Below are 12,626 nucleotides of genomic sequence, written 5' to 3'. Positions count from 1 at the left end.
AGACAGACCCAGATGGTTCTAGACTTCCCCTCCCTCAAACTCCAGTGACCCCTCTATCAGTTCCATACAGAAGCTAGCTGACTGTCCTTCATCTGGCTCCAACATTTATTAGCTCGGAGACCATGGGCAAGGCCATTCATTACCGTTCCTGGACTTTAGCCTCATTTAGACTCATCTACAAAACAAGACTAACATTCCCCTCAATGCTTTATGAGGATTAACTGAGATACTGTGTAGTCTCTGGTAGGTTTGATAAATGTCTATCCTTTTATCCCTCCCTCATGCAGGAGAAACCAGTGGGGCTCTCATACTTGCTAGGACTATGAGTGATGGAAAAGCTGGAATCATCAACTGGGTGCTGGGGTGAAGAGAACTTGGAAGCCAAAAGAGGCCGTTCAGTCACTTTAGAAAAGATCTAGCAGAATTTAGGAATCAGATAACAGAACACAAGTGTACCTGTCTACCCTCGTTGTGCCATATGAAGCAGCTAATAGTAGCAAGTTAGATCTATATTGAAAAATCTGCAACAATAAAGATCAAGGTATGTTAACAGAAAAGAGTGTGCATGTGGCAGGTAAAGAGTACAGGTGAACCCATTTTCTGTAGGTGTACTTGGGTAGAAAGGTATGCATGAACACAGAAAAAAGGGGTGAAAAGCAGCATACCAGAGCGTTAATATTGGTTACCCATGGAAGGTGGGATTGGATTTGAGAGCATTATTGACATTTTTAATATATATACATATATATATAATTGAATTTGGTTATTAGAAAATCTTAACCACGCGCAAGCTTTAAGTTTATACCTTTCATGAGGCATCAGAATTTGTAGTGTCTAAACGGGCAAAGCACAGAAAGCTTCTGTTTATGAAACCCCCATAAAGGCCCATTTATTTTTTTAATAAACTGTGGATAAAGTGTGCTCCGTAAAAGCGCACAAGCTCCTGGTGAACACAGCCAGTCTCTGACTGCTGAGGAGGGTGAGCATCGGGGTTGATACATTTGATGGTGAGGTCGGTTTGTGTTGATTATGAACTAATAAGGCTTCTACCTCTGAAAGCCTGATCACCATGGGGAAGTGGAGGATCTCACTCCTTGTTCTAGAACAGGATTTGAATAGCCCCCTGATTTGAAAAGGAAGAGAAATGAGCACCCTCCAGTGCCTGCATTTCCAAACTCAGTAAGAGCTTGTTACCAGTTTTACATTTTTCAAGCTTTGGAAATGCTCTTTGTTCCTGATCCAAGTAGCAGTATTATTACGATGTTGATTGTAATGATATTCCAGCATTTATCAACAGCACACAGCTTTCTCAAATACAGCTTTAGCGAGGGGGTGGAAGAAAATGCTGTCCCTAGGGGAGATGTTCTGACTTTGGTCTGTTTAAGGTTCAATTATTTAAAATAGCTAGTCTATTTTTGGTCTTTCCTGCCTAAAGAGATAAAACTGCATTCATCTTTAAAGCATAGAAACAAATAATTCTTGCAAAAGTAGGACTTCGGTCTTTCCGTGGAGCATCCCTAGTGATTGTATATTTGCTTATTTCTACCCAGAATGACTCTCACAATTCTTCAGAGACTAACACACAGCCCTGCTCTGAAAATGGAGCCTCTGCCTCACAGTCAGCCTTTCCTGTCTGGGAAAAGAAAGGAACAAGCAAAGGTCTCTGCTCAGCGCCCTGCACCAAAATCATGTGTGGTCTGGAGGAAGCCGGTGACCATGAGCTGTGTGTCTCTGGTGTTGCCAACCAATTCATGGAAATGGACACCAATGACATAGTTCAGTGTATCAGGCACCATGGCCTCAAAGCCACCCACAGAGATATTTGGGCCTTGGGAAAACTCTTCCTAAGAGAATGGAAAAGCCATTTGTTTTCTTCTCCATAACCTGTTTTTTCTTGTTTTGTTTTGTTTTTGAGACGGAGTCTCACTGTCCCCCAGGCTGGAGTGCACTGTTGCAATTTTGGCTCACTATGAGCTCCACCTCGTGGGTTCATGCCATTCTCCTGTCTCAGCCTCCTGGGTAGCTGGGAATACAGGCACCCGCCACCTCGCCCGGCTAACTTAGTTTTTTTTTTTTTTTTTCGCAGGGATGGAGTTTCATCGTGTTAGCCAGGATGTTCTCAATCTCCTGACCTCGTGGCCCGCCTGCCTTGCCCTCCCAAAGTACTGGGATTACAGGTGTGAGCCCCTGCACCCGGCCTCCATCACCTTTTAATGCCAGTGTTTAACATTATATTTCAGATCACTCTGCCAATGATTAGGTGCCCTGTGTCTGTGAGACTCTGAAATCCAAGACACCTGTGAGGGAAGGAGATTGAAGAAGGAAACAGGCCAGGAGGGTGATGGGCCTCCTGATAGGAAGTTCAGTCGTGCAGAAAGGCTTGGGATCCAGTGACTCATCCATGACAGGGATTTCTCATGTTTCCAGGACTCATTAGATCCTAGGAGATGAAGGGATAGAGATTCCCATTTAATGCGTCCAGACTTCTGAAACAATCTAAGAGGGAACCCAGAGGGCCTTTCACTATCCATTCTTTATTTTTTCAAGATTGGCCACTGGCACCTGGAACTGCTGTTGGTATTGACAATAAAATGGGGAACAAAACATCCACAATTTCTGAAATGATGAGTTTTACAGAGCGCAAGAGAAGTATCCATTAGTCACCCAAAGTCATGGAAAATGACAATGGTGTTAAATCTATGAATACTAATACATATTATAAGCTGTGAGCATTTATAATAAGGAGGTGGAGCCTAGAAAAACTGTTGATGGAGTGTCTTCCTAAAGATGGTGGTAATAAAACTGAGATTTGGAGCCAGAACAAAAAAGAAGAGACTTGTGTTGACCCAGAGGTTACAGCGTGGAGTGGAAAGGCCTTTGGTGGGAGGAGCACAACGCATGAGAAATGGCCTGAACTGACCCTTCTAAGGTTGACTGGAGATAAGGGTGCAGAGAAAGGGAGAGGACAGCCGGGAGCAGACATCACATGGAGGAGGCTGAGGACTGACATGAGCATGGTGTGGGAAAGATGGAGTTGTGAAGGCCGACAAGGAAAAGAATGTACCTGTGTTGTGAATACTGTCTGCAATATACAATTTCAAATGAACTTTCCTTTCTGAGAGCAACTGAGGAAGACTCCTATGGGACATTATCCACTGCCCAAATCATGGTCTTGTGAAGACAAGGCCACCTATATCTCCCACTGAACTTTGTGTGCAGAGGAAGGTGGCTGTGGGGTGACTTCTGGTGCAAGAGGGCACAGAGGTCTGGGAGAGGCTGTCTGACACCAAGGCCATGTATTTGGCTTTGAGAGAAAGGCACAGACCCTCAGGGATTTCTCTATAGTGAGTGCTGGGATGGATCAGCTGTATACCAGTTTCAGCGCCTATTAACACCTACACATGTAGTCATAGATGGCAGTCTCAGGCATCTCTGTGCCACTTCATGTCCTGCATTTCTTCTCTGGTATTTTGGGGTCTGGTTGTCACAGCTTCTGTGAAGTCTATCATAGAAGGAAGTTGAGTGCCCAAGGAGGGACCCAATAATGTAGACCTGAGGTAAAGGCTTAGGCTAGGATGTGGTGAGCCAAGGAAAAGGCTTTAGGGGACTCGCATGCCCCCAGGAGGCAAAAGGCCACACCACTCAGGAGTCTGGTGGTCACAGCAAGGTCACAGAAAAATGGGGAAATTGTGGGGAGGTTTTTAAGGTTGTGTTTTGGGAACATAAATCCTGGATGTCAGTAGAGTTAACTGATGATGCCACTGCCCCTGCCAGCCAGTGACTCTGCCCCCTGCCTGCTCTTCCTCCCTCTACCTGCTACAACCTTCAACCTACAGTCCAGTCGTAAACCTTCACCCATGTGTTCTCTGCTCCTGGCTGCCTTTCTTCTATAAGACAACAGACTGACAAGGGTCATGATCATTTGCCCTCCACCTCCCTCGCCACCATCAGCTCAGGGTGTCCACTTTAGGGCTCTTTTTAACAGGTTATTGCTTCTTCACTGAACATATGTGCTTCCCTCCCATTCCTAGGTCTCTATCTTGTTTCTCACATGAGATCTATTTCAGGTGCATTTATTCTTAGTGGTGAAAATCCAAACTTAAATTTTAGTAGAATAAATTGAGAAAAATATGTTTAGCCATTTTATGAGACAGCAGTTTTTGTCTACACACAAACAAAATTGTTTTTCATTTTGTTGCATTAAATTAAACTGTTGTGCATCAAAAAACACCATAAAAATGAAAATGTAAGCTGCAGACGGGGGACAGACATGGGGAATGCATATAAATGAATTTTTTTAAATGTGAAATTTAAGCTTCCTCAAAGTTGCTGATGAAGAGGCCTCAGTAGTGACTCCTTAAGACATCTGAGCCTCTACTATGGCCCTGGTGGTCATGAGGGCAGTGTGAGGGCTCTGACTTACTGACTAGGAAACAGAAGGTAATGATGGAGCAGAGGGATAGGTGGAAAATGTATGGACTAGTTTGTTTCCTACTTCTGATCCTTACAAGCCAGGAGACACTGGGGAAAATGACTCAATGTCCCTGAGCCTCCCATCTGTAAAGGAAGAATAAGAATGTTTGATGTGCATGACTGTTGAAAAGCTTTAAGCTACATAACAAATACAAAGAATCAAGCACACATCTAGGGCTCAGCAGTCACTCTTGTTCTGAAGTTACCCAGGAAGTGATAAGCTGCAAGAGGATGCAGCAGAGAAGCGGGCACACTCAGGATACAGGAAACCTGGACGCTGTTAGTTGGGAGAGCTCTGCACTCAGTAGGACAGAAGACATGCCTTCCAAACAACTAAAAGCTTCCCTTGAAGGAGTGAAACCTGGGTGGGGCCTGTAGCTCTCAAGTCAGAGCTAAGGCAGGAAGTTTATATACAGAATGTCAGTGACTCTGCTGGGCTGTGCCAAGCTGCTGGCACAGAGATACAGGGCCGAGTCCCCCATCTCCGAGGCACTCACATTCAGCTCAGAGCTATAGTTAGGGAACTGGCGACCTGAGAATCGACCAGGGAAGTTGCCTCTCTCTCTCTTCCTTCTCATAATACTGAAAGATAAACTGGGGCCCCTGACCCAGGGCCTGTTGGTACCAGGACACACTGCTGTGCCCAGAGATAGGAGAGCATCTCAGAATCACTTGCTGTCCTCTTGTTTTAATCAGGTGTGTGGGACTTTGGGTGACTCCAGTGTCCACTGGGCCTGTGGGAAAAGCAGGTGGAGGATGAGCTCAGGAGACAGCCTGGAGGTCCTCCCCAAGTTAAAGTGGAGGACACAGGGGTGGGAAAGCTGAGAATGGGGCTGCTGTCCAGTGCACAGGACTCACCTGCTCCCAGGAGACAAAGCAGCACCCAGCAGAGGAGCCCGGGGCCCATGGCACAGTGGTGCAGGTAGCACTGCACCTGATGCAGGGCTTGGTCCTCCTGGGGAAGAGCTGAGTGAGTTCTGGGCCTTAATTTTCCTGATGGGAGGGGCATCCTGTGATGTCACTGTCCTGTGTCCTCCCCATGCAGGCTTCCTTAGGTGTAGTGCTACACGGACCCTGGACTCTACCTGTCCTGCAGAATTGGAGGGATGGGTGAAGGCAGAAGCTTCTGTGGTGACACAGTTGCTTCTCTGTCTACACTGCCCCAGCTCACAGGCTGCCCCATTGCCCTCTCACCCTCCTCCACCTAGTACTGCAGTGCTCCATGCTGGAGCTCACACACCTGCCCATTAGCGAAGGGTGAGTAGCCTGTGATTAAACCTCAGGTTCCAGCTCTTCCTGACTGTCCTCACATCATCTCTCTGATGCTAGATTCACACCAATGTTTCTTATCATATTTTCCTGTCCCAGGCAACATTCCCAGCCCCTTTCCTGAGTGGCCAGCGGTGCAGAGTCCCCAAGATTTAGTCCATCTGATCAGATGCAAAGCAGACCTGGGTTGTCTGTAAATTATCAAGAGTACAGATTCCCCAGAAATAATTCTAGGGCCTCATCAGCTCACAGCACAGACCTACCCAGCTTTGGACTCAGCATCCTCAAGGCCATCCTATATGTAGTGCTCTGGACAGTTTATGTTATTACCTCCAGATCCACCCTGCCTTCAGAAGCTGACCCCAGTGTATCGTGTTAACTGGCTCCTCTTTTCTCTAACTCCAGAGTGAGTTCGGCTTATGGGAGACAGGACAGCAGAGGGAGGTAGTGTCGCCATGTGTGCTGCTTTGCAAAATCTATTCCCTTGGCTCCTTTCTAGCTGGGTTAAAATTCCTGGTGCCTGAAAGTAGTCACACAGTAGCCTGAATGCTTAGCCGCTTAGATATTTCTTGCAGCAGATATCCTAGCTAATGGCTCATAATTATTTTATTCCATAAAGTCCTAGAACAGGACACAATTTTGCCAAGGTTTTTGCTACTTACAACAAGGATAACATTTACTTCAATTTCTGATACCTTGTTCCTCATTTCCCCCTGAGCCTTCACCAGAATTATCCTTAATGCTCTGGTTCAGCAATCAAGTCTTTTCTAGTCTGCTTCTCCAAATTCTTCCAACCTCTATCCATTACCCACTTGCCATTAACCAAAGCTGCTTCTACAATTTCAGGTACTTGTTATAGCAACAGCATCACTCTCAGTACCATGTTTTCTTTCAATCTCTCTCCTACTGCTATAGAGAAATACCACAGACTGGGTAATTTATAAGGACAAGAGATTTATTTGGCTTATAGATCTGGAGACTGGGAAGTCCAAGATCAAAGGGTCATAACTGATGAGGGCCTCCTGCTGTTATCCAAGGCAGAAGGAAGGGGAAGCAAGCACCGAAGTCAGAGGAAATGACTGAATTCATCCTTTTTATCAGAAGACCATTCCCAAGACCACGAATTCGCTCCCACAGTAAGGGCACTGATCTCTTTCTGAGGGAAGATCCCTCATGACCTTGTCATAACTGTCCCACCTCCCAATACCATTACATTGACAAATTTCAACATGAGCTTTTGTGGGGACAGGCAAGCATTGCACACACATCTACACTGTGAGTCAGTATTTCCACTCTTAATCTACACCTAAAAGAAAATTTTAAAAAAAGAATGCGTATATCCACAAGAAAGAATTCCACAAGAATATTCACAACAACTTTATTCGTAATAGTTGAAGACGGGAGTAACATGGATATCCATCAACAGGAGCATGGATCAACAAGTTGTTGTATTTTTATGCCATGGAAAATTAGTTATAAGAAAAAATGACCTACTGATACAACAATATGAATACACTTCAGAAATACTAACTTTGGAGGAAAATAACTCAATAAAAATGTTATATGATTCCATTTATATGGAGTTTAGGAATAGACCAAGCTAGTCAATGGTGATAAAAATACGAAAAGTTTTGGCCAGGTGCTGTGGCTCATGCCTGTAATCCCAGAACTTTGGGAGGCTGAGGCAGGTGGATCATGAGGTCTGGAGATTGAGACCATCCTGGCTAACATGGTGAAACCCCGTCTCTACTAAAAATACAAAAATTAGCTGGGCGTGGTGGCGGACGCCTGTAGTCCCAGCTACTCTGGAGGCTGAGGCAGGAGAATGGCATGAACCTGGGAGGCAGAGCTTGCAGTGAGCTGAGATCACACCACTGCACTCCAGCCTGGGTGACAGACTGAGACTCTGTCTCAAAATAAATAAATAAATAAATAAATAAGGTAAGTTTTTATCTCTGGGAGAGAAATTGATTGGAAAGGAGCATGACCTCCCTTTCCTGCATGACGGAATTTATTTTATAATCATTTCAGTTGCTGTGCACTGGCACATGCTTTTGTCAAAATGTACCAGGATGTCCTTGTATTAATATTTCTGTTTTACTCTCTATTAATTATACCTTAAATAAAATTATTACTAAAAAGTAAACAGCTAAATTGCATAAAATATGGGAGTCATTTACAAATGTATGCTTGTATTCTGTACAGCCCAATTTAAAAATGAATCACACAAAAACAAGAAAAGACAGGAACACACATACCTGTGTAAATTATGGAGAATATGAGAAGTGCTCGTTGACTGAAGTGGCAACACTGAAATTTGGCATCAAAATAAGCTCAACTGATGCGTGGGCTGAAAAACAACTGGGGATCAATATCAAGAAAGTTATAGACAAACAAAAGCGTTTTACAATATCTTTATATGCTATTGAAATCATTCTGAGAACCAAGAGCTGCTATACATTTCATAACTTGGGAAACTGGGCATTCATCACTCTCACAACTGGGACTTCCCTTTCATTTTGGCTTTCAATAGATGGGCCAGTTGGTGAATTGATTCTTTTTTGCCAAGCAAGAGGCCTGTTCCCCGCTTTGTGAGTGGGGTCCTGGGTGACCCGGGCCTCCCTCTTTGGCGGCCTCACAGAGGGGAGTTGGGCACAACACAGACATGTGGGGATCCCTGCACGTGGGGTTTGCACTCCCTGTAAAGTCCAGCTATGGACCTCACAGTCCCGCAGTTAATGGATCCCAGCTAAAGAAACCTTGCCTCTAGGTGTCCGCTTTACCTGTTAGTGCCAAGGAGGGATATAGGCTGGAGAAAAATAAAATGTTTGCTCAGTATTATTCTGTACTATATTACAAGAAAATCAGTTGAGGAGTTCATGGATTTTCATCCAAGCCAAAGTCAAGATAATAGCTGAATTCATTCCTTTATCTAGACTGAGAGGACTCAAACACTGTTCTATGCCCACAAATACTTACTAGAGACTTAATTTATAGTCTCTTTGCGATAATTTTACTAGTAGATTATCTTCACGTCTAACAGCACGGTTTGGTGCATCTACTAACGGTTTGGTGCATCTACTAACATTGCCTTTCAGTAGTTTGTTTACTTAGGTGTTTTAGAACTTGTTCTCAATATTTTTTTTTTCTGCAGAGAACACGTGCCTGGTGTCCAGTGGAATCTCAGCCAAGGTGATGTTATCAGTATGACTTATAAACTCGCAGAATACCAGACCACTCAAGCAGGTTAAAGCTGTTGCCTGGCCAGACCTGCAGGGAAGATAAGGTGCAGCAGAGACGCACTGGGCTCAGGGTACAGCCCACCCTCGCTTTTCCCTATTCTGCTGAGGCAGTTGCTCCTCTGCACCTGCATCAAGGCTACCAGGCCAAAATTCCTCAACTGTAGATCTCATTAAAGATTAGAGGGACTTCCCCAGTCTTGCATAGCTGTAGGTAGCCTAGCCTAGCAATAACTGAAAACTGCTGCAACATCTGCATAACATGGGATCCAAGCCCTAATTTTTCTTAACCCTTTCCCTCTTAAGCGCTCTCCCGGGCTCCCCAGGGCCCTTTAGATCCCAGTGGACCACAGTGCCACCTTGTGGCCAGTAAGTGAAGTTTCATCATTATTTCTTCTCAATGGCCCAAGGAATGCTGGGAAGTGTCTGCAGAGTGAGCTGGGAGAATATTCCAGAACTTCCATCCAGCATGTTTTATGAGCGGCTTCCCTAAACCCTAATTCCAACATGAGTTCTAACCCAGACTATTGTTTTGAGTTACCAAGCTTAATATCTCACCTCATTCTGAATAACACCTATCATATAGCTCCAGTTATAGACTTTTTCTCCCTTAATACTACCATCTAAAGAAAGAGGAATGAAAGGAAATAATATTTGGCTTAAAATAGGAAGAAAACACAGACGTTGAAGTATAAAGAGATTATTTCATCTGAATCACTAAAAATAAACAAAAATGTCCTCCAAAAATGACAATGTTACCCCAAAAGCATAGATCACCAAAAGGTGAAGTCAAATGTTTCTTAATAAAAAGTAAAATTGAATTATATAAAAAGAGACTTCCTACAAGGCAATAAGCAATGGTGGCAGGAGCAGTACCTAATGCAGAAAATAAAGATGGATATAACCAAGATTAGCAAAGGGGTTGCTACAGGAACTGATCAGCTTGTACAATGCGCATCCACTAATCTGAGCAAAAAAACAAGGAAAAGATGATTCTGGCCGAGGCAGAGGAGCAGTGGGAGACAAGGACACGCTGGTGCAAAATAGTGTAATAAGGAAGCAAATCAGCCAGGGGACTGTGGATTACATGACTTTGCTTTCTCCTCTCTCCTGTGACAGCTGAACTGGGCCATTTTCCTTTCCAAGGCTTTGCTGCTGCACCCTGAGTTAGATGCCCCTGGGATTTGCTCCTCCTCAGCTTCCCATGGGTGAACTCCCTCTCCCTCCTTGTTCAGCACAGTCTGAAGGAGAGGTCATCTCTCCCTCCCCTTCAATCCCACAGTATTAGGGATTGGCACAGACTTCTTAATTGTATCGACCTCTCTCATGGCATGCTCACATGCCCCCTAACTGTGCCTTTTCATTTCCACTAGACTGAAAGTTAGATGTGGGCAATGAAACGTAACACCTTTATCATAGGATGCAGAAGTGACTGCCTTCAAAATTCTTGCTGGTTTTTTCACTGCCTTGGGTTATAGGTGAACAGGAAAAAAATGCACAATTTCTTAACGTGACTTAACCACAAAAATCTTTCCAAGTGCCAAAAACAATATAACTACCAAGGGATTGCTCTCCTCATTGGTGAGATGGCAAAATAAAACAACAAAGAAAATTTTGTCAAATATTTTAAAGGAGACCCAGAATTCCAGTCCCTCTTATACAAACATTATTTTACGGTCTCCTTCTAACTAAGAGACAGGCAGAGCCATCCCTGTGCCCTGCACCTGGCAGGAAAGCCCTGCTGGAGTCTGTGGGTAGCTGGCAAGGATGAACCTTGGTGACTCTGCCCCCAGAGCAGGGATTCTCAGGGAGCTCTGGACAACTTCCAGGGACTGAGATGGAGAGTGGCCATACTTAGTCTTCGAGAGGAGAATAGTTATGTTGTGATCCTTCTGATCTCTCAGCCTAAAGTAAAAGCAGAGTCATTCCTAACTGGTGTGGACCTGCTTAGTTTCCAAAGCAAAATAGTCCTTATTATAATGCCTCTCATTGCCACAGAAGAATAGCGGGGCTGTACGTGGTTCATAACCTAGAGTTGCTACTTGGCCTTCTCTGTTCCCAATGACTCCAGCATCTGAATATTCCATGTGAGGAAAGATAATTTGTGAATAATGAACTGGTTTAGTGATACCATTAATTACATTAAAAATACATGCCATGTTCCAGACTGGCATGCTTGTAGGAAACACAGAGCTAAAGAGCAAGAGAATTTGGGAGTTGAATAGAAATAGGAAAAATTGAGGAGCACTTAGATGATGGCTTCTAAGAACAAGAGTAGAGGGGAGGTGAATTCAGTGCCCTTTTGGCCCCACAAGACATGGCATAACAGGGACATCAGAAAATACTCCAGTGATGGGCTGCTAAACTGGGTGTCTGTGAAGGTGGGGGCATGGCTGGTAGCATTTCCTAATTTTGGTTGTCCCAGCATCCCCACCTTTGCAGACTTCAATCTCCCAGCATGGCTTCACTGAATAGGGAGCTGTGACAGTTACGCCTATTTGGTTCTTCTGAGTCATACAAGTTGACTCCAGCACATCCCTAGACTCAAGAGCAAAGCTTTCAAAGTTCTTCAATGCTTCCTACTCAACACACTAAAAATGAGGCCACAGCAACTATAGCACACCTGATTATTTTCATGATAGGATCAGAGTGTGTGATCCTGGGTCTTGGAATGGACAAAGGGACGTTTGTGCAGAGAAATGGTCTCTGAGTCCTCTGAAGCAGCCAAGATCACAGAGCAAAGAATTGTGCTGGTTGGTTGGCAGCGGCTTGCCTTTTACTTGAAGTAATTGCAATGAAATGTTTCTCCTACTTACCTTAAGACAACAGAATGATTCCTTTAGAGTAGAAACCCTATTCCTTCCTATTTGTTCATTAGTAACGTCTGCTCCTTGCTCCTCTTGCATATTCATTCTCAGTATAAATTGGAAGCCCTGCTTGCTTTTGTAACATGTTCTTGCAGCACCGTTTAGAACTGTGGACGGTGTTCTGTTCAGCCTTAGTGTCAGAGCTTGTCCACTGTTAGGACCAGGTGTCTCAGGAGTCACATGGAGGAAGGTGGCAGCAGTTAGAGAAAAGGTCTAGGAAGACAGGGAATTCCAATCTGTGCCCTGGCCTTACTCAGTCCCAGAAAAGACAGGGCACCTGAGCAAGGAGGGATTTCATGATGGCACAATAAAGATGGGTCCAGAGAAACTCCCTCCCGGAGACCATCATTCTTTGGGGAAAGAAATTTGGTGTCTGTACCACCACAATTTCTGGTCAGTGAATTTGGAAGGACTACGATGCCCTACCTAGATATGAAAGTCTCAGGGCCCCTCTTTCATGGCTGCATCTGGGACACTGAGTCCCACACTTGGAGAAGTGGTCTGATGTCGAGGACTCTCAGGAATCCATGATCCGTAATCACATCAGCTCTGACCAGTGCATTCGATTTCATAGATACAAACTGCAGCATCACCCACAGACAGGTGGAAGATTCTATTAAAATATAATCATTGTACTTCTATTTATAACAAGTACTATATAACAATTTATAATATGATAAATAAAATAAAAAGGAATAGGATCAATATTATAAATAAAACACTTATTGAGTTAAAGACCTCAGGAAAATTATTTCAAATCAAGTGAGTTGGACAGCAG

This window comes from Macaca mulatta, chromosome 3 (genome assembly GCF_049350105.2).
Source record: "Macaca mulatta isolate MMU2019108-1 chromosome 3, T2T-MMU8v2.0, whole genome shotgun sequence".
Lineage (NCBI taxonomy): Eukaryota > Metazoa > Chordata > Mammalia > Primates > Cercopithecidae > Macaca > Macaca mulatta.
This window is presented reverse-complemented; position numbering follows the sequence as displayed.